The sequence below is a fragment of the Phyllobates terribilis genome, unplaced genomic scaffold (genome assembly GCF_046119375.1).
Source record: "Phyllobates terribilis strain yellow unplaced genomic scaffold, ASM4611937v1 Scaffold_2__4_contigs__length_985480577, whole genome shotgun sequence".
Taxonomy (NCBI): Eukaryota; Metazoa; Chordata; class Amphibia; order Anura; family Dendrobatidae; genus Phyllobates; species Phyllobates terribilis.
Window position 1 is genome coordinate 778,591,435 of NW_027362762.1, and position 21,196 is coordinate 778,612,630.

General features: G+C 47.9%; 1 protein-coding gene across 4 annotated transcripts in view; it reads left to right on the forward strand.

Moving 5' to 3' along the window:
* Positions 1 to 21,196, forward strand: part of LOC141228741 (arylsulfatase D-like) — an 80,562-nt gene that overhangs the window by 5,878 nt on the left and 53,488 nt on the right. Inside the window, exons 1-2 of one of the 4 annotated variants that reach the window (XM_073667349.1) lie at positions 9,187 to 9,416; positions 9,584 to 9,778. The exons of 1 other annotated variant lie outside the window; for it this stretch is intronic. The gene's annotated coding sequence lies outside the window, so the exon portion shown is untranslated. Of the gene's footprint in view, positions 1 to 9,186; positions 9,417 to 9,583; positions 9,779 to 16,652; positions 16,732 to 21,196 lie in introns of those variants that run through there. 2 more of the 4 variants (XM_073667350.1, XM_073667348.1) reach the window with 2 other exon arrangements.

Sequence of the window (21,196 nt, forward strand, 5' to 3'; positions counted from 1 at the left end):
TACATTATTCTTGTGGCCTCCTTCACTCTCAATGTATAACTTGGTTCTTATATCATAGGAACATTCAAATGAATAACAGTACCCAAAATTGTCCAGAGCATCACCCTGCCTCTACCAGTTTGCCTTTTTCCCATAGTGCATCTTAGTGCAATCTCTTCACCAGGCAAGTGACACAAAGGACGTCAGCATCCTCCCCAGATCTGATACCAATGACCTCTTCTAAGGATAGGCCATGAATATCTAACTCCAATACCACCCCTTTAACTTCCTGCGCCTGTACACTGTTATCTATTGATCAACAGTTTGACCTGGAGGAAGTTTGGGGGGATGCCTTAATTGAAGAATCACCGCTCCCCTGGGTGTGTTCCAACTTCCTCTCAACTTTCGATTGTGTAATATAACTACTGACTTAACTCTGGGACCCAGCCCTGATTTCTTCCCACTACCCTATCCCACTGCCAACCTTTATCTCTAAACAGGTTTGACAGCATCATCACTCCTTTCCTCTTTTACATAACATGTAATCCAGGTTTATCAAAATTTTTAAGTCAGTTGCTGTTGCAAGATTCGTGGAAGCTGCTTCTCTCATCTGTAAGGAGATGGATATGCTGCCTGTGTTCCCCCCTTGTAATATGTTATGTGATGCAATGTGAAATGTATAGTGTGAATCATGATATGTGTTAAATGTATTAGTGATATTGATAATGTCTTTAGTTTGACCATAGGGTCAGTTAGAGTTCATGTTTGGGACTAGCCCAGAGTGGGAGGGTTTAAGTTGAAGGGAAAGTGACAATTTCCTGTTAGGAAGTCAGATAGGACCTGGAGTGCATAGAAAGAGGACCTGAGGTCCATTGTGAGCAGTGCCACATTTTGGGGTGTCCTTAAAGTGAGAGGAGACCGAAGGAAAATGGATAGCAAGATCTGGAGCAGAAGTGACTAAGAGACCGAGTGATCGATCGGAGACTGATTCTGGGAGAGGACGCCTAGCAGAAAGGCCCAGAGTTTGTAACTCTTGAAGGTAACGGCCCTGGACAGGACTGAGTATGTGAGACGAGTAAAGGAGAAAGTCCCGGGAGGGAGTTCCAGAGTGTCAGAGAGCTTGAAGCTAAGTCCTGCCATATTGGCACTCTAGAGGGAAAGAAGACGTGGAACCTTTGGGCGAGTAAAGGACTCTTGCGGAGCAGGACTGTAAAGTTAAGCTGGGTTGTGGTGAAGTAGTAAGAAACAGTGGAGACAGAGGACCAGTAGAAAGAGTAAAGAGGAAAGGTAAAGCAAGAACAAAGGAAAGAAAAAGGCATGAAACTATGTGTGGAAAATGTTTTGAGTTATAAAGGAAACGTTCATAAGACTGTGTACCCGCTATCTCTTGTATATATTCCCTTCCAAGTTTTTGTTCAGTGAAAGGTTTATTTTTAAATGGTGGTCTCCGTCATTGAACTGTCCAACAAACCATAAACATCGATTACATGTGGCCTGCATGGGCGTAGCGCCCCCACAGCACCAGTCCACACATCCAGCCAGGACCCCCACTTCTTTCATGTAACGTGCCGGGAAACAAGCGACGAGTACCTCGTCCACAGCTACTGCCCCATGCCACGCTACACATTGTCCAACGAATTAAAGGCTTTATAGTATTTCATGATTTCATGTATTTACAACAACTTTAGCGAAAAAGACCGCACATCCTCAATACAATATAAACTGATTTACCTCAGCAGGCAAAATTATAAAAGTCAGCCTAATGTTCTTAGTTTGTATTTTGATCAAAGTGTAAAAGCCCTTTGCCATATCAAGGCAACCTTGTTAGGCGAGTTTCTATTTTATATTGCAGCAATGCATAGTAATAGCTGCCACAACACAGAGCCAGCAGGGGCCCAAAAAAGCAACCCTGCTGCCAGGCAAAGCCCCTTGAAACCATTCCTTAACAATTTTTGCAGCCTAGCAGGGTGCATTCTATTGTTAATACCATCAGATATCACTGATGGTGTGTATCAATAGGGTGTACTTGGTTTAAAACATTGTATAGGTAAGTGGTACGTGTCATAGTAGCATCCAGTTAAATGCCAGGACCCAATATTTAACAGCACAACAGGTCACAGAGCATCACAGAGCTTTCACCAGCTTCTCTTTTTTTTCATAGTGCCACCTCTTTCCAAGGTAAGCAACACATATGTATCTTGGCCTCCTTTTGATTCCCAAATTTAGCAAGCGCCATCCTAACTACCGAAGCACTACTCAGCAAACAGCATAACATGTGGCTCTACGCTATTTGCGTAGAAAAGCCATTCTAGTGTAATATTCACTAATGTCCACATTTTACAAATAGTGTAGGTGCGCAACATTCCATGGTATGCTGTGACATTTGGGATGGTGCCTGCTGCATCGGTAAAAAAAACAAGACGCAAGTCAACTTTTCCATTGCTTCATAGTCCTTCTCTAAGGGCTCATGCACATGACGGTTAAAATAAAATTGGGTCAGAATTAGTGTTGAGCGAGTATGTTCTATTAACCCTTTCGCCGAGTATGCTCGGGCCGAGCTCCAGCGTATTTATAGCTGCTCAGTGATAAGGTTAAATCGTTCCCATGTGTATGATTTGCGACTGTTTGACAGTTTTATTACATGTGAGGAATGTCTATTTCTTACACATTCCTCCCATGTAATAAAGCTTGTAATGCCCATGCACTAAGTGTATGGGCTGACAAACATTCACCCCTGGGGGGTATACCTGAACATACTGTATATTTTTTATTTTTTACGGGCATCATAAAAACCCTTTAAAAAAATTATGTGGGTGTTGAATCACGGACCACGGTCACCCTGGTGATATGGCGGTGGTGGATGAGGATGAGGAGAAGGAGGAGGACAAGAGCAAGTAGCCAAAATCAGGAAGCGTATACCCATGTGTGGGTATGAAGAGGTGTATGGGATTACACCTCACAAAAAAAGACACTGGATTTGAGTTTATGTTACACTGCTATCATTTTGTGGTGTTGAGAAGTCTGGCCCAATCCAGCCCGTGTGCATTTTTATAAGAGTCAGCCTATCAGCATTTTTAGTTGACAGGCGGACACGCTTATCAGTTATAATTCCACCAGCGGCACTAAAAACCCGCTCTGATAAAACGCTAGCGGCAGGGCAGCCCAGGACCTCCAAGGCGTAGAGAGCCAGTTCATTCCATGTATCCAGCTTGGATACCCAATAATTATAAGGCACAGAGGAATCACGGAGGACATGGGTACTGTTGGCAACGTACTCTCTCAGCATCTTCCCAAACTTTGCACTCCTTGTGAGGGTACCCCACACCTCAGGGCCTGTGCAATGGGAGGGTCTGAGAAAACTGTCCCAGAACTTTGACAGTGTTCCCCTGTCTCTGCTGGATTGCATTTGTGTCTCTCTCACCTGTACTCCTTGGTTGTCCAACGAACTGTGACCTCTGCCGCCAGCGTTTTCAGATGGGAATTTTTTTAATAGTTCCGCAACAAGGGCCTTCTTGTACTGCCCCATTTTTGTAGACCACCTGTCCGCTTCAGAAATAAGAGATATAAAGTTCTCCTTGTAGCGTGGGTCTATAAGTGTCACCAACCAGTAATGACTGTCACCCAAAATGTTGATTACATAAGGGTCATGGGAAAGGCAGCGTAACATAAACTCAGCCATGCGTGGCAGACTACTAACAGGCAAGACTTCCGTGTCCTCACCAAGAGGATGACTGACCATGCTCTCCTCCTCCTCTCTGTCCTCTGGCCATCCACGCTGAACAGACGGTATGACAGTTGTGCAGGTAGTACCGTCTATAGCGCACGAAACTAGCTCCTGTTCTTCCTCCTCCTCCTCCTCTTCCTCATTGTCACCCAATCCACGTTGGGATGAGATGAGGCTGAGCTGTGTGGAATCACCCTGTATGGTTCCTTGCTCCATCTCATCATGCTCTGCCTGCAATGCATCCTCTTTGTGAGCAGAGAGCATTTCAGAAGGCAGAGAAGTGGGGTTGTGACGTTAATTATGGCATCATCGCCGGTCACCATCTTGGTGGAGTCCTCAAAGTTTTAGAGGATGGTACATATGTCTGACATCCATGTCCACTCCTGAAATCTTATGTGTGGAGTCTGAACTGAATACTGACGGCCCTGTTGATGCTGGTACTCAACAACTGCCCTCTTCTGCTCACAAATCCTTCCCAACATCTGCAGTGTAGAGTTCCAATGCGTGGGGACATCACATACCAGTCTGTGAGCCGGAAGCTGCAAACGCTGCTGAAACACGGCAAGGGTGGCGGAAGCTGTAGGTGACTTTCTAAAATGGGCACACAGGCGGCGTACTTTAACAAGCACATCCGGCAGCTCCGGGTAGGATTTGAGAAACCACTGAATCACGAGGTTAAGCACAAGGGCCAGGCATGGTACGTGTGTGAGCTTGCCTCGCCTCAGTGCCGCCAGCAGGTTCCGGCCATTGTCACACACAACCATACCTGGCTGTAGGTTCAGTGGTGTGAGCCACATATCTGCCTGCTCTTTCAGAGCTGTCCACAACTCTTCAGCATTGTGCGGTTTGTCACCTAAGCATATTATCTTCAGCACAGCCTGTTGCCGCTTGGCCGAGGCAGTGCTGTAATGCTTCCAGCTTGTGACTGATGTGGTCATTTCAGAGATGGAGGCTGAAGAGGAGGAGGTCCAGGAGCTGTAGACTGTGGGGGCAACCCTGATTAACATAGGGCCCGCAATCCTTGGCGCCGGGAGGACGTGTTCCGTCCCAAGGTTCGACTGGGTCCCGGCTGCCACTATGTTAACCCAGGGTGCCGTCAGTGAGATGTACCGTCCCTGCCCACAAGCCCTTGTCCACGTGTCCGTGGTTAGGTGGACTTTCCCAGTAATTGCGTTGTCGAGGGCACGGCTAATGTTTTGGGACACGTGCTTGTGCAATCCGGGGACGGCACACCGGGAGAAGTAGTGGCGGCTGGGGACCGAGTACCGAGGAATCGCCGCCGCCATCAGGTTGTAGAAAGCTTCCATCTCCACGAGCCTAAAAGGCAACATTTCGAGCGCAAGCATTCACGAAATGTGTGAATTTAGTAGTGTGGCCTGTGGGGCGTTGGCTGCGTATTTGTGCTTGCGTTCCAAGGACTGGGGTATGGACAACAGAACTCTGCGCTGGAACAAGAACGTGGATGTGCTTCTTGATGCTGCTACTTGAGAGAGTGCAATGACAGGTGCAAGGCTGGAGGCATCTTCGCATGCACCATGGACAGGGGATTGGCTTGCATGCACAACAGTGGAAGAAGCAGTAGTGCCACCTGAAGACACTGTTCCTGGACCCTGGGGTTCGGCCCACAAAGTCGGGTGCTTTGTTGCCATGTGCCTGATCATGCTGGTGGTGGTCAGGCTGGTCGTTTTGCCGCCCCTGCTGATGCTGGCCCGGTAGGTGGTGCAAATGGCCTTTTTGGGGTTATCGGCAGAGTCTTTAAAAAACAACCAGACTCGGGAAGACCTAACAGTTGTACTGGCAACTTCCTTAGTGTTGGTGTTACGGGGAGTGGTTGCCTGCCTTCTTTCTGCAGCGACCACACTGCTTCTTCCTGCCAGTTGGGGTGCTCTGCCTCCCTCCCCCTGTGTGCTGCTGTCCTTGTTCTGCATGTCCTCCTGCCAGGTTGGGTCCATTACTATATCATCCTACACCTTGTCTTCCACTTCCGCACTCTGGTCCTCCTCCTGACTTTCTGGAAATTATGTCTCATCATCGTCCACCTTTGTGACACTTTCCCACCGTCGCCTTTGTGTGACCGTGGCTGCTCAAATATTTGGGCATCGCTACATGCAATCTCCTCTTGCCCAGCTTCAAGTGGACCGGGCGAGAGGCCCGAATCTATAAATGGAAAAGTGAACAGCTCTTTGAGTGTCCAAGTGTGGGATCAGTTATCTCTGGGCACTCAGCATGGTGGGAGGAAGGAGGTTCAGGGTGAGGAATATGCGGTCCAGACTCACAGCTACTGAGACTTGACCATGTAGAAGACAAGGTGGTGGTAGTGGTGGTGGCTAAGTGACTGGAAGCATTATTTGCTATCCAACCAATAACCTTTTCACACTGCTCTGTGTTCAATAATGGTGTTCTGCGGTCCCCTATTAATTGGGACAGGAAGGTCGAGCGAGAAGATTTGGGTGTTTGTTGTGGCACAATTTCAGCTTGCCCACGGCCTCGGCCTCTGCATGCACCATCATCACCATCACGTCCATTTCCCCGTTCCTTGCCACGTGCCTTGCCCCTTTTAAATGGAGGACAATATCTTCCACGCTCACTACAAATGACTGAATTTGGAGCGAACTTATATGTGATCCGTGTAATGGACAAACCACAGTTTTAAATACCTGGCCTGTAGGTAACTATTTTGAACAGCAAACTTGTGTCAATTGCTTCACTGACACACTGAAACAAATTTTTAATGGAGGTCAGAAATGGCAGTATTTTCTGAAAACGTATAAGTGATCCATGTAACGGAGAAAACACAGTTTTAAATACCTGGCCTGTAGGTAACTATTTTGAACAGCAAACTGGTGTCAATTGCTTCACTGACACACTGAAAAAAATGTTAATGGAGGCCAGAAATGGCAGTATTTTCAGCGCAATTATATGTGATCCGTGTGACGGACAAACCACAGTTTTAAATAGCTGGATTTTTAGCGCTGTAATATGGAAAGGACCTGGCTGTATTCTGCAGTGCCAAAAAGCAAATGGCGCAGAAAAACTGTTCTCTGGATTGCTTTTTAAGCAAATAATGAGGATTAAGATCCAAAAAAAATTATTCCTGGCCCCTGAGACCTGGGTCTATATCTAGAAATATCTAACAGCAGCCATAGCAGACAAAACTGGAATGGAGCCTCTTGTGCTATATGCACTGCAGTATGCTATATACACTGCCTGCCTCTCTGCAGATGGATTGGTCCTCAGAAGGACTGTTTGTTGAGATGGATATGTGTCTCTAATATAGTTTGGTACAAATACACTAACTAGAAACAAGCAAATCTCTCTCTAGCTCAGCAGTACCTCTCCCTACTCTGTCTGATTCCAGAGTGACTGTGACGAGCATGGCGGCGCCAGGACTGATATAGACCTGATGACGCTGTGCGGCCAGCCAATCACTATAATGCCACAACCAACATGGCTACGCATTACAGTGAGTGGCAGGCAATCCCTGCATGTTCATTGGTGCTCTAACCCCGGAAATACTCGGCGAGTGCCGAGCATGTCAAGCAGTGAGATGCTCGGGCGAGCACCAATGAACATGCTCGCTCATCACTAATCAACAGCTATTAATCATTTACAAGTCCATTTACAGTTTCCTATGTTACAGAATTGCAATGTAACTCTAAAAGTCGGAATCTGTACTGTGGCTCCATAAGGCATCCAATTTTTTTCACACACTGAATGAGTGAGTTTCATCCGATATATGGAAGAAACTAGTGCATGTGTAAAGTGCGGCAGAGTGGAAGTCACGACCGAGCTGCTGTCTGGTTGCGGTCTGGCACTTTTTTATAAGGGTGTCCCAGTCCCAGTGTGTTGTTGGGTGTGGGGTGCATCACAATCACTTGTAGGCCACAGGCCTCCGCTTCCTCCAGGCTCCCGTCCTCAGGAGCCGCCGCACACAACTCAGGGGACACCAAGTTCTTTGCAACAGTCAAACTTTTACTAAACAGCCCAAGTTCATCAAGTGGGCACAGGTGGGATAGGGCATAGCAATTTGCACTTCCTTCCTCCTTTGTACAACCCCTCTTCTATCCTGCCACCTGCTCGTCCTGGGCTACCACCAAGCCTGCTGACTCCATCAGCCTCAAGGATTCGCTGTCCACTCCGGCAGTGCACCCAGGACCGGCCACCTGCCCTTCTCATAATTTCACGACCACTGACCTCGTTATGTCAGAAGATCAGGCCCGCTCCTTGGTATCTGGCCCGAGCCCTAGGCTCCAGACGTTGCAGGAATGTCCATCAGGGAACTCTTTTCTGCCAACCACTGCCTCGAAAGGTTTACCCATGCTGCCCCTAGCATCCCACCGCACCTGAACTTGGCCTTCACTATGCACTTCACTGAAACTGAACTCTCTCTAATCAAGAAGTGACCCCTTTTAGTGACACTAGTGCCCACCCACAGGGCCAATTCCTCTTACATACTAAACCTATTATCCTTATCCTATATTTTATGCTGTCCTAAGGTTATCCTTATGCTATACCCACATTATGCATTAACACTTTACATAGTGTACATCACCATAATACATTACATTGAACACACGTTACTTTCACATATAAAACCGCACGACGGTATTCACATAGCGCATCTGTTGTTTTCAGGGGCAGGAACAGGGTAAGACCATCCACATCACTACACATGCTGCCATTTTTTTTTTCACACACAGATTTGGTCAGTGAAAAAAATCTTTCCTCTGCACTGCCTCATTGAATAACATTGGTCCGAGCGCTGTTTCTCACGGATGGCACTCGGATGAAAAATACGATTGTGTGCACGAGCACTTATTGTGAAATGGGTCAGGACTCTGTCTTCAGCAACACAGGCACAGTGGTGCAGTGGTTAGCGCTGCAGCCTTGCAGTGCTGGGGTCCTGGGTTCAAATCCCACCAAGGACAACATCTGCAAGGAGTTTGTATGTTCTCCCTGTGTTTGCATGGGTTTCCTCCAGTTTCCTACCACACTCAAAAGACATACTGATAGGGAATCTAGATTATGAACCCTGATGGGGACAGTGACAATAATGTGTGTAAAGTGATGCAGAATATGTTAGTGCTATATAAAAATAAAGATTATTATTAACACAGCCCAAGTTGCCAGTAATTAACTGCAAAAAAGAGCATTTTAGCAGCCACATCAGACTCCAAGGCCACGTGCACACATTGAGTGTTCGGTGAGTTTTTTACCTCAGTATTTATAATCAGAGGAAAAGTATAATGGAAACACGTCACCACTTCTGTATTTATCACCCACTCCTGGTTTTGGCTTACAAATACTGAGGTAAAATACTGAACGTGTGAACGTGGCCCTACAATTCAGAAATGCTCTTTAAATTAATGCTTTTACATTTATATAATCTGACAGTGCATTGATAGTAATGATTCAATGACGCATTGATTTCTAACACCTCAGCGTGATCCAACTCATAATGTTTGCGGTGGATTTTCCCCATTCACTTTAATCTAAGTGTGAAGCCAGAATACATGGCGTGTGGGCTGCCTCATCTACTGACACCTGGAGCTGAATGAATGAAAGTGAAGAAAGACATCAGCTCAGTCAGCTGCTCCAGCCGCACAGACCAATCCAATGAAACTGCAGGGCAGTGTAATCCAGGAAGCAGCGCACGATGCAGCAGTAATGGAAGTTTCCCGCACCCGAACAACTCCTCGAACTACAGTCTGAGGTCAGTAAAACAGACGCACCCTTACTTATGAGATCTGCTGCAGTTTTTGTCATTATTTAATTTGTTTTTTGTCTGTGTAAAATGAAAAGTGTAAATGTAATACAATATATGAGATAATGTTCTCCTGTGGCGAATAGTCACATGTAGTTTTTGTCACTTGGTTTTAGACTCGGATTCCAAAACCAAAGCGAAAATGAGAAATGTGCCCGTCCTTACGGCTTCAGATTCTTCAGTCGCTGAAATATTTTGCTATTTATTGAAGCTGCTTCTGTGCAAACTCTGCTTGGGATCCTCAGCGAGTGATTAAATGCTGATAACATCTGCCTGAGGCTCGGGACACACCAGCGTATCTTCTCTCGTCTGTAAGAATCGGCCGATTATGCTAATCACACTCTGATCAAATACTAATGATATGATCTGACCTTCTTGGATGCGAAGAAAAAAAATTCTCCATTCTGTCAGTCCATACTGCAGCAGTCCACTGGTTTCCATGGATTTATTGACTTGCATGGATGCGTGTGATTCAACTCAGGCATTTTTTTTCTCCCCGGACTGTCTCTGTTTGAGTTAAAAACTGGAGATATGCACGGCCCCATAGAATAACATTGGTCTGAGTGCGAGCCAATATTTGTGTGAAGTTTCAGTAAACCCTAGCTGACCTTCAGCAGAATTTTGATGTGTGTAATATTTTGTCGTCTGCACAAGCCCTTACAGACACACGACAGTTCAAACTGCAAATATGCATAAAAACTGCAAATTGATTTCTGCTATGCATTCTAATGTATGTATGTATACACATTGGATTTTTTTCACATGAGAAATCCTTCGAGTACGGATCAGTGGACCCTATCTATCTATGTATCTATATCTATCTATCCTCTCTCTCGCTCATTTCTACCTCCGAGTGAAATACCCTTATTACAGTAATTTATTGTAAGATGTTAACTGGACTAAAATAAATCAATGGGACCATATTGTACATTGTTTCTTACCTTTCAATTCATTTTCCAATCAGAGGAAAAGTATAAATCGAAACACGTCATCACTTCTGCATTTATCACCCACTCCTGGTTTTAGCTTACAAATACTAAGGTAAAAACTCACGAAATACTGAATGTGTGCACGTGGCCTTACAATCCAGAAATGCTCTTTAAATGAATTCCTTTACATTTCCATAATCTGACAGTGCAGTGGTAGTAATGATTCAATGATGACAAATAGTGATGTGAAATACTGAAAGTGTGAACTTGACCTAACTGTGTTACTAGGAACCACTCTAATTTCCAATTTAAACAGTGTGCAAGCCACAAGCCCACCATATATGTGGCCAGTGGGATTCTGGAAAAAGGTAGTGGTCTAGTGATTGCAAATATTCCCAGGTGCCCCAAGGGAATCCTAAAGTGAAGTGGCTGGTTGGTACAAGCTTGCGAAACACCAAGACAAAGAAGTAGACATCGTATGCTATGATAGGGAGGAACTTCCTTTTTAAGCGAACCACATGTGGGTTTGGTCAAGAGCAGTCAGCCATCTTGGGATGCAGTTGACCTGAAAGCCTCAATTATAATCCAAAACTTCGGCAACTCTTACACAATTTCCTGTCCTGCTGTGACCCATCAAGTGTCAGAGTAATGAGCAAACTTTGTACCTTAATGATAGATAGTAAACATTACACTCCTGTACCTCTTGTAGTGGCTGTAACCTCCAAGATTTATTGCAAGAAAATAAATCATCTTGTTTGCGTTGGGCCCCCTTCACACATCAGTGTCTCCAGTATGTGTGGTGACAGTTTTCACACGTACTGGAGTCACTTACACATGTAGACCCATTCAAATAAATGTGTCTGCGCACATGTCAGTGTGTTTCCATGGATCGTGTCTCCGTGGGAAAAACACGCTGACTTGTCCAGGCCGCAAAATGTCCCTCACACGTGCAAACTGATGACACACGGATGACATCCGTGTGTATTCATTGTGACACATACCGGTGCCTGGGAATCAGCGGTACAGTTCATGCTGTTTCCCGGTGCCAGATGCTGAAGGCAACTCTTCACATTGTCCCTTGCTTGCGCCTACTCTCATCATTGTTCCCTGCTGGTTCTGTGATCATGCCTCAATTTCTTTGACACGTCAATTTTTGACTTTTCAGAGTTAGGTAAGTCTCTTTTTTAGGCCCATTTTGTTTGAGGAAAACAAGCTGCCTAATAATTCTGCACACCTTGATAAATGGCGTTTATTTCTTAGGTCACATCCTACCTCATCATACAAATACACATCACCTGATCTGTTTCATCCAATAAGAATTCAGGTTCATATAGCGCAGAGTTGGAAAATATGCATAAAAATGATAATCTAGTCAAAATATTCACTTGCCACATAACTGTGCGCACAGTGTGTATGCTCTGTCGGAAATAATCTTCATCAGTATCCATCTATTTGAGGCAGGCACTAAGACATGGTCGACTGTATTGCCAAAAGACATGGTCTACTATATTGCCATAAGACATGTTAGGATTCAGCTTTGCTTGGCAGTTTGATAGGTCACCCAGAGCTGGCATTAGGGGTAGGCAAACTAGGCATTTGCCTACAGCTTCCATCTCTTACAATGACCGCACACAAGCACAAGGGTAGGAAGACAGACAACAGAGGACAATAGCTTGCAGAATGAGACATGGCAGAGGAGCTAATGTGGCACCCCTGTGGGTCCAGTCGTACTGCATCTCAGCCAGAGGTGTGGTACCCCACTCTCAGGTAAGGGGGGGCAGTATTACCTGGACCCACACACCCACATCCAACACCACATCACTCCAGTAGGGGAAGGGCAAGATTGCTCCTGATGGAGAGCACAGTCCCTGTCCCTGTCTGGAGAGGGAAACTAGGTAGAGGAGGTGGGTGGTGGAAGTAGTTTAGGGGAGCACTGAAGGAAGGACTAAAGGTAGAGGGTACCTCGTAGAGTGACAGTTGGTGAGGTGGGTCACATGACAGGTAGTATAAAAGAAAAGGTAGAAAGATCTAGAAAGTCAGTTAGTCAGTCAGAGCAGTTGGTAACAGGAGTCTGTCACAGGGAGTGAAGAGAGAAGACCGGAGCAATGAGAAGGGCTCCAGAGACAGAGAAAGGATCTTAGGGGCACGGGAAGTGCGAAGTCCGCCCGTGTGCCCGAGTTCATGCCGACCGTGAAGGGATCAGATTTCAGTTGGCGTGCCATAGCCAAAACCACACACATTCGCTGAAAAGGTGGCCATATAGGACCAAGGGGACAGAGAGGACGTCGCTCGACAGGGTCCGCGGCCACTGGCTCTGGCCACTGTGTGTGAGGCGCAAGGCAGGAGGGTAAGAGCCAGCGCAGAGAGAGGCGACCCAGAAAAGGTACACAAGAAGGGGGTCCCGAAGAAGTGCACCCAAGTTATCTGTGAGTTGGCTGGATCACTTCCCCGGAAGACACAGGACTCAGTGGGCTGTTATAACATGGCTAGCAGTTGTAACCTGGAGCACCATAAAAACCTGCCATGCACTACACCAACAACGTCTAAAATTACCTATTTAACTGCCCTGGGGCCTAGCTCTACCTGTGGAGAGATGAACCATCTCTGCTGTGTCACCAACGGTGCCAGTGGATCTGAACAGCGGCAGCCACCTATAGCCGCATACCACGGGTGGCGTCAGAAAACTTTATCCCCAAAACTTTATTACCCTCTTTTCTTTATTTATTGACCCCCCCCCCCCCCCGGGCCACGGACTGGGTAACGCCACCATGACTACCCCAGTAGGAACCGACCAGCCCAGCTTCCGAGTACCCCACGGCCCCAGGGGGCGAGTCAATTTGGCGTCACGAATAGGATGGACCGACCCGTTACACCAGGTCTCGTGCGCCCAGAGACTGTGTTTGAGACTGAGTAGTGGCGCCCGCCCAGAAAGAGCAGGCGCCATGTGTATATCCAGGGAAGTTAAGCAGCCTCCCATCGTGGGCCGGGTAACCGAATGCCGCGAAAAGCCGTGCCCGCCCTTTGCAACGACTGCAATATCAATAGACTTGTCCATTAGCCTCCTGGTGTGGCCGACAGCGGAATGGAAAAGATCCGCCCACGAAAGGGGAGAGGGAGGAAGAAGCCCTGGGAGAAGGGCAGATACACGGGCGGCTGCGGAGGAGTCACAGATAACCCGGTACGTGTGATGGAGAAAGAAAATGGAAAGGCTCCGGTGCGTGGAGTGGACGTGGAGGATTCCCCCAGCAGCCCAGAGGGAGCTTTGGAGCAAATACCCCAAGGAGTCCCGAAGTTTTTGCAGGCTGAGATACAGAATCTAGGTCAGCAGATGAAGCAGGCCTGATGAGATTCCCTGGGGGGGCCCAAGTAAGAGAGACCCGGGAGGAAGCCCTGAAAAGAGAGCAGTTCTGCCGGTAACAAATTCAGAAGTGGGAGGCAGAGGAAAAGGAACGGCAAACCCGATAGCAGGCCATGGAGGAGAGAAACATGAGGGCCCAGGCCCGCAAGGCCAAACCCGCCGACCGGGGTCAGTGAGTGGTGGGCATGGTTGTTAAGTTCAACCTGGACAAAGGCTGGGGATTTATCTGGGAGTCCAATAGAGCCCAAGACTTATTTGTGACCAGGAGGGATGTAGAGTCACACCTCCAGCAAGGTAATCCAGATCGCCACCTATATCCCGGTGACTGAGTCACTTACACCCGGGATCGAGGAGAGAGGGGGTGGTACGCGCTTAATGTGTGGAAGGCGAGCGCGGAGGACATGCACCTGACATCCGGTGTTGCTGACCTTTTTCCGACAACAAGCGTCAGCTTCCGCTCTGGCTGCAGCAAAGAACCCGCTTCTGCCGTCTAGTGGCAGACAAGCAAATGAACTCCCCGGACAGAGAGAAGGAGCTCACCTTCAGCTTTTGCCTTGGAAGAGGCCACAAGTTCCACCCTGGAAGCGGCAGGAGCAATAGTATTGACGAACCACAGTGTGAACAAATGTAAATAGGTGGAAAGTAATCCAGATAGGTGTTTTATAAGGAATAAATTAGTACCCGGTTAGAAAAAGACATGGTTGTGGACAGTGAACAGCCAGAACTTTTACTGTAAAAACTTGGCACTTCTTAATGTGCTTCTTGTTGGTTTTATAGGCCATTGAACAAAAACCCGTTTGGCGTGGCTGAACACGTGGTCCAACGAGTGGATCAGCTATGCTGTGCAGCCATGCCCAGGGCCTACTTTGGGGGTTTTAGGACAGGCCCCCCATATTGCACTTAAAACAGTGAGATGGACACCGTGATATGGATCTCACTGGAGCCTTCTGAACTTGCTTGAAAAAGTGTTATTTAAAGTGATATCGTGTGTTATATTTGAAAGAATGTTATTTAACGTAATCTAATATTGTTTTATATACCCGGTAGTTATATGTAACGTTTAAGTAAAAGTACCTCCCATAAAGGGAAGAAAAAGTTATTTATTTACTGTTTTTCTGTTAAAGAATTTTAAAAAATTTTCATGTCTTACGTAAATTCTTTATTTTTACTCTGTTCCAGCCCGCGGATGTGCTGTGTTTAACGGGGGAGAATGTGGTGCCCCTGCGGGTCCAGTTGCCACAGAGGTACTGCATCTCCAGCCAGAGGTGTGGTACCCCACTCTCGGGTAAGGAGGGGAGTACTACTCGGGACCCACACACCCACATCCAACACCACATCACTCCAGTAGGCGAAGGGAGAGATTGCTCCTGAGGAAGAGCACAGTCACTGTCCCTGTCTGGAGGGGGGAACTAGGTAGAGGAGGTGGGTGGAAGAAGTAGTTTAGGGGAGCACTGAAGGAAGGACTGAAGGTAGAGGGGACCACGTAGAGTGACAATTGGTGACATGGGTCACATGACAGGTAGTACAAAAGGAAAGGTAGAAAGATCTAAAAAGTCAGTCAGAGCAGTTGGTAACAGGAGTCTGTCACAGGGAGTGAAGAGAGAAGACCGGAGCAGTGAGAAGGGCTCAGAGACAGAGAAAGGATCTTAGGGGCACGGGAAGTGCAGAGTCCACCCGTGTGCCCGAGTTCACGCCGACCGTGAAGGGATCAGGTCGCAGTAGGGGACCGGCCCCAGACTAGTGGAGGACTGCAAGACTCAGCTAGCAAACCGGATGCTGCGGTATCTCTAAGTGCCGTAGCCAAAACCACACACATTCGCTGAAAAGGTGGCCATATAGGACCAAGGGGACAGAGAGGACGTTGCCCGACATGGCCCGCGGCCACTAGCTCGGGACACTGTGTGTGAGGCGCAGGGCAGGAGGGTGAGAGCCAGCGCAGAGAGAGACGACCCAGGAAAGGTACACAAGTAGGGGTCCCGATCAAGTGCACCCAAGTTATCCGTGAGTTAGCTGGATCACTTCCCCGGAGGACACAGGACTCAGTGGGCTGTTATAACATGGCTAGCAGTTGTAACCTGGAGCACCGTAAAAACTGTGAGTAAAAACTTGAAGACTGCACCCCGCTGTGTCCTTTGCTTAATTGCTGCGTCACCTGCCTTGTGCTACACCAACAACATCTAAAATTACCTATTTAACTGCCCTGGGGCCTAGCTCTACCCGTGGAGAGCTGAATCATCTCTGCTGCATCACCAATGGCCCCAGTGGATTTGAACAGAGGCGGCCACCTATAGCCGCATACCACTGATGGCGTCACGAAACTTTATCCCCAAAACTTTATTTCCCTCTTTTCTTTATTTATTGACCCCCCTGGGCCACGGACCAGGTCACGTCACCGTGACTACCCCAATAGGAACCGACCGGCCCGGCTTCCGAGTACCCCATGGCCCCAGGGGGCGTGGCACTAATACAGAGAGTGAGAAGCAGACAAGATCACTGGATGAAGAAATAAGTATAGGAATGGCCAATATGGCAGAAAATAAGAAGCTGATAACAGAGAGCACAAGGAATAAAGAAAAAAGAGAGCGGGGCTGAACCAGCTCCCAGGATATAGCGGTTATGTGTGGCCAACAGTTGCTCACTATGGGCCTGATTCACGATCTCCTGCCTTGATTGATATGGCTGACGTTTTCTATGTTATCCACAGTCTGTTCAACTCTCGTCCTTGCACAGGAGGGAACAGACTGTGGAGGACATTGGAGACGTCAGCCATGTCAATAAAGGCAGTAGGACGGCAAGTGCGGGGTCAGAGGAAGCTCTGAGTATGGTCCATACACATTTATCTGACTGGATGCTGCTGATTAGCTTACATGAAGGAGAATGATAACTGATTTTTCTTAGGTTTGCGGGTGGCTGGGATCTTGCCGGATGGCTTTTAAATGCAGCTGAAAGTGGTGGCTACAGTTTATACAGATTCAAGGTACGGCCAGCAGCTATATGCCCTCATATACAGTATTCTAGAATGCTCTATATACAGTATGTCCCCAATTCACTATGAAAGGCACAAAAAAGAGCTTTTACTCTACTCCCAGATGGTCCATTCCGGTCCAATAGGCGTCACTGGTCTTGATCCGGTGCCTCCTCTCTTTTTTGATCTCGAACCTGCTTTGTGTGGATGATATATCCTATGTCATCCATATCGTGTCCTCTATAGCGCTCTATAGAGAAAATCACCCATGCACAGGAGCGCAATGGGGGACACTGCGTGGATAACCTAGGGCGCATCATTCACATGAAGCAGGGATGGAGGATGGTAATGTTGAGCGAGCATGCTCGACACTGCTCGTTACTCGCCTGAGCATCTCACTACTCGGGATGTTCGGCGAGCACAGAGCATTTCCGGATTACTCGAGCGGGAGCTCGGGTCTCCGCCCTGCACGTTTGGCGCTCTTTACAGAGCCAATGAACATGCAGGGATTGCCAGACAGTCACTGTAATGCCGCAGCCATGTTGTTTGTGGGCATTACAGTGATTGGCTGGCCGCACAGCGTCACCTCGAGTATTTAAAACCGGGCACCGCCATCTTGGACACAGTCGCTCCGGATCAGACAGTGTAGAGAGGGTGCTGCTGAGTTAGGGAGAGATATATAGTGCGAAATAGGTAGTGTAGGGTCTCTAAAGCCTGCCAAATCAAATAAACAGTCCTTCTCAGGACTAATATCCATCCCATGCAAAAAAAAGGGAAAGGGTGCATGTGTAGACTCACAGGGCAATTTATATAAATTAAAAAGTGCCAGTGCACCCACCTGTGATGGTTGTGTACGTCTACACAACCATGATTAAGCGTGTGATTAATGAGGCTCTGGGTTGCCTCTCTCTATTTGTAATACCGTCCTGTTGGTGTTTGCATCGCTAGTCCGTGCTCCTCGAGTGGTCGCGCGATCCTGCTGGACCGGATAACATGTCACCGCAGGTCCTTAGTTGTTTATCCCGGTGGCTAGATAACCGCAGGTCCTCAAACATCCAAATATGCCAGGCTGCTCCTGCCGCTTTGGCTCCGTATGGAGATATTTCACATGTATACAATGGTGCAGCAGTCTCAGGGATGGCCAAAGGAATACTGGACAATTTAATAGATGATAACCGACCTTTATTCTTCCTCCTATACCACTGCCACAATGCGTTTCGACGGTCTAAGCCATCTTCATCAGGTGGGGTAAATCATCTATTAAATTGTCCAGTATTCCTTTGGCGCTCCCTGAGACTGCTGCACCATTGTTTACATGTGTAATATCCATCCCAGATATCAGGCAGGCAGGCAGGCTGTATAGGAGACGCAGTGGTTATACCAGCAAACGCTGCATTACAGTCCTGTGTACTCCTGTTGGTCAAATTGCTAGACTTATCAACCCAGTCTCAGGGGCCAGGAAATTTTTTTTTTTTTTATCTAAATTCTGTGTTTTTTTTTTCCTCAGTCAGACTGTACAAATACGCATCTTATTAACCTTTTGGTATCCCCCCCCCCCCAAAAAAAAACAAATTGAGTGTGTCTGTGACTGTTCAGACACCAATATATCTGTTTAAAAGAGTCTGGTGTAGGCCAGAGAAATAGAACTGTGGTTTTGCAGTTCCACGGGTCAAATCTCTGTATTATCCTGCTTTTGGCATTTTTTGCTGTAAAAAAAACTGTAATAGTGTCTCCCTGACTGGTCAGACACCAATATATCTGTTTAAAAGAGTCTGGTGTAGGCCAGAGGAATAGAACTGTGGTTTTCCTCTTCCACGGTTCTAATCTCCTTTTTATTACCCTTTTCCCATTGATAGTGCGAGTGTAAGCTATTACTTCAATACTTCTTTTACAATGGGCAAGGCGCGTGGCAAGGGACGTGGAACTGGACGTTCTGGTGATGGTGCATGTAGAGGACGGGGCCGTGGTCAAGGTGAAAATGTGCCACAACCAACAGCCACATCTTCTCGCTCCCACTACTTGACTGAATTACTAAGGAAGCACACTACAACACCAGTATTGCGAACTGATCAGTGTGAACAGGTTATTAATTGGATAGCAGATAATACTTCCAGTTACCTGGGCACCACCACCTCCGGTCTGTCTTCCACATGGTCAAGTTTTAGTAGCCGTGAGTCTCGACCGCATACTCCTCCTCACCCTGATGCTCCTTCCTCCCACCATGCCGAGTGTCGTCAGACAGCAACTGATCCCACACTTGGACACTCTGAAGAGCTGTTCACTGGTTCATTTCCATATTTGTGCCCCTCGCCTGCTCCGCTTGAAGTGGTGGAAGAGGAGATCCCATGTAGCGATGCCCAAATATTTGAACAGCCACGGCCACAGGAAGTCGACGCTGGCAATTTGTCACAAGAGGTGGACGATGACGAGACACAATTGCCACGTAGTGAAGAGGAGGATCGTGGTGCGCAAGTGGAAGAGGAGGAGGAGGTGGATGATCTAGTAACTGACCCAACGTGGCAGGAGGACACACAGAGCGAGGCCAGCAGCACACGGGGGGGGGGGTAGAAGCAGTGTGGTGGCCGCACACAGAAGGCGGGCAACAGTTCCCCGTAACACCAACACGAGGGACGTTGCCAGTACAACCGGTAGGTCTTCCAGAGTCTGGAATTTTTTTAAAGACTCTGCTGATAACCCCAAAAAGGCCATTTGTACCACCTGCCATGCCAGCATCAGCAGGGGTGACAAAACTACCAGCCTGACCACCACCAGCATGATCAGGCACATGGCAGCAAATCACCCGACTTTATGGGGCGAACCCCAGGGTCCACGACCAGTGTCAGCGGGTGTCACCACTGCTTCTTCCGCTGTTGTGCGTGTAATAGAACCTCCTGTTGTGCGTGCAAGGCAATCCCCTGTCCATACTGCATGCAAAGATGCCCCCTCCTCTCAGTCTTCACTTGTTATGGCAGTTTCTCAAGAAACAGCATCAACGTCCACGTCCACGTCCCACCGCAGCGTTCAATTGTCCATATCCCAGAGCTTTGAATGAAAGCACAAATTCGCAGCCAATGCCCCATAGGCCACAGTCCTAAATTCGCACATTTCACGACTGCTTGCGTTGGAAATGCTGCCTTTTATGCTGGTGGAGACGGAATCCTTCCGCAAACTTATGTCGGTGGCCGTCCCTCGGTACTCGGTCCCCAGCCGACACTATTTTGCCTTGTGTGCCATCCCCGCACTACACAAGAACGTGTCCCAAAACATCTGCCGTGCCCTCAACAACGCAGTTACTGGGAGAGTCCACCTGACAATGGACACGTGGACAAGTGCTTGTGGCCAGGGATGGTACATCTCCCTGACGGCACACTGGGTAAACACAGTGGAAGCCGGGACCCAGTAGGACCTTGGGACGGAACACATCCTCCCCACACCGAGGATTGCGGGCCCTATGTCAGTCAGAATTGCCCCCACAGTGTACAGCTCCTGTGCATCATCCTCCTCCTCTTCCTCATGTTCAGCCTCCATCTCAGATATCACCACATCAGTTACAAGCTGGAAGCACTGCAGTACTGCCTCAGCCAAGCGGCAACAGGCTGTGCTGAAACTCATAAGCTTAGGTGATAAACCTCACACTGCTTGTGAGTTGTGGACAGCTGTGAAAGAGCAGGCAGATCTGTGGCTGAGACCGCTGAACCTACATCCAGGCATGGTCATGTGTGACAATGGCTGTAACCTGGTGGCGGTTCTGAGGCGAGGCTAGATCATACACGTACCATGCCTGGCTCATGTGCTTAACCTCGTGGTTCAGTGGTTTATTAAATCGTACCCCGAGTTGCCAGATCTGCTCGTCAAAGTACGCCGCCTGTCAGCTCATTTTCGCAAGTCGGCTACAGCTTCCGCCGCCCTTGCTGTGTGGCAGCAGCATTTGCAGCTTCCGGCACACCGACTGGTGTGTGATGTCCCCACACATTGGAACTCTACCCTCCACATGTTGCAAAGGATTTGTGAGCAGAAGAGAGCAGTTGTGGAGTACCAGCTGCAACAAGGTCGTCGATATTCAGGTCAGACTCCACACATAAGACCTCAGGAGTGGACCTGGATGTCTGACATATGTACCATCCTGACAAACTTTGAGGAGTCCACCAAGATGGTGAGTGGCAATGACGCCATCATTAGCGTCAGCATCCCACTTGTCTGTCTTTTGCAACGCTCTCTGCAGAGAATTAAAGAGGAGGCATTGCAGCCAGAGTATGATGAGATGGATCAAGAACCCGTAATGGGCAATTACACACAGCCCAGCCTCATCTCATCCCAACGTGCATTGGGGGGCAATGAGGGAGAGGAGGAGGAGGAAGAACAGGAGCTGGTATCATGCGCTGTAGACGGTAGTACCTAAACAACTGTCATACAGTCGGTTCAGCGTGGGTGGCCTGAGGACAGGGGGGAGGAGGAGGAGGAGGAGAGCAAGGCCAGT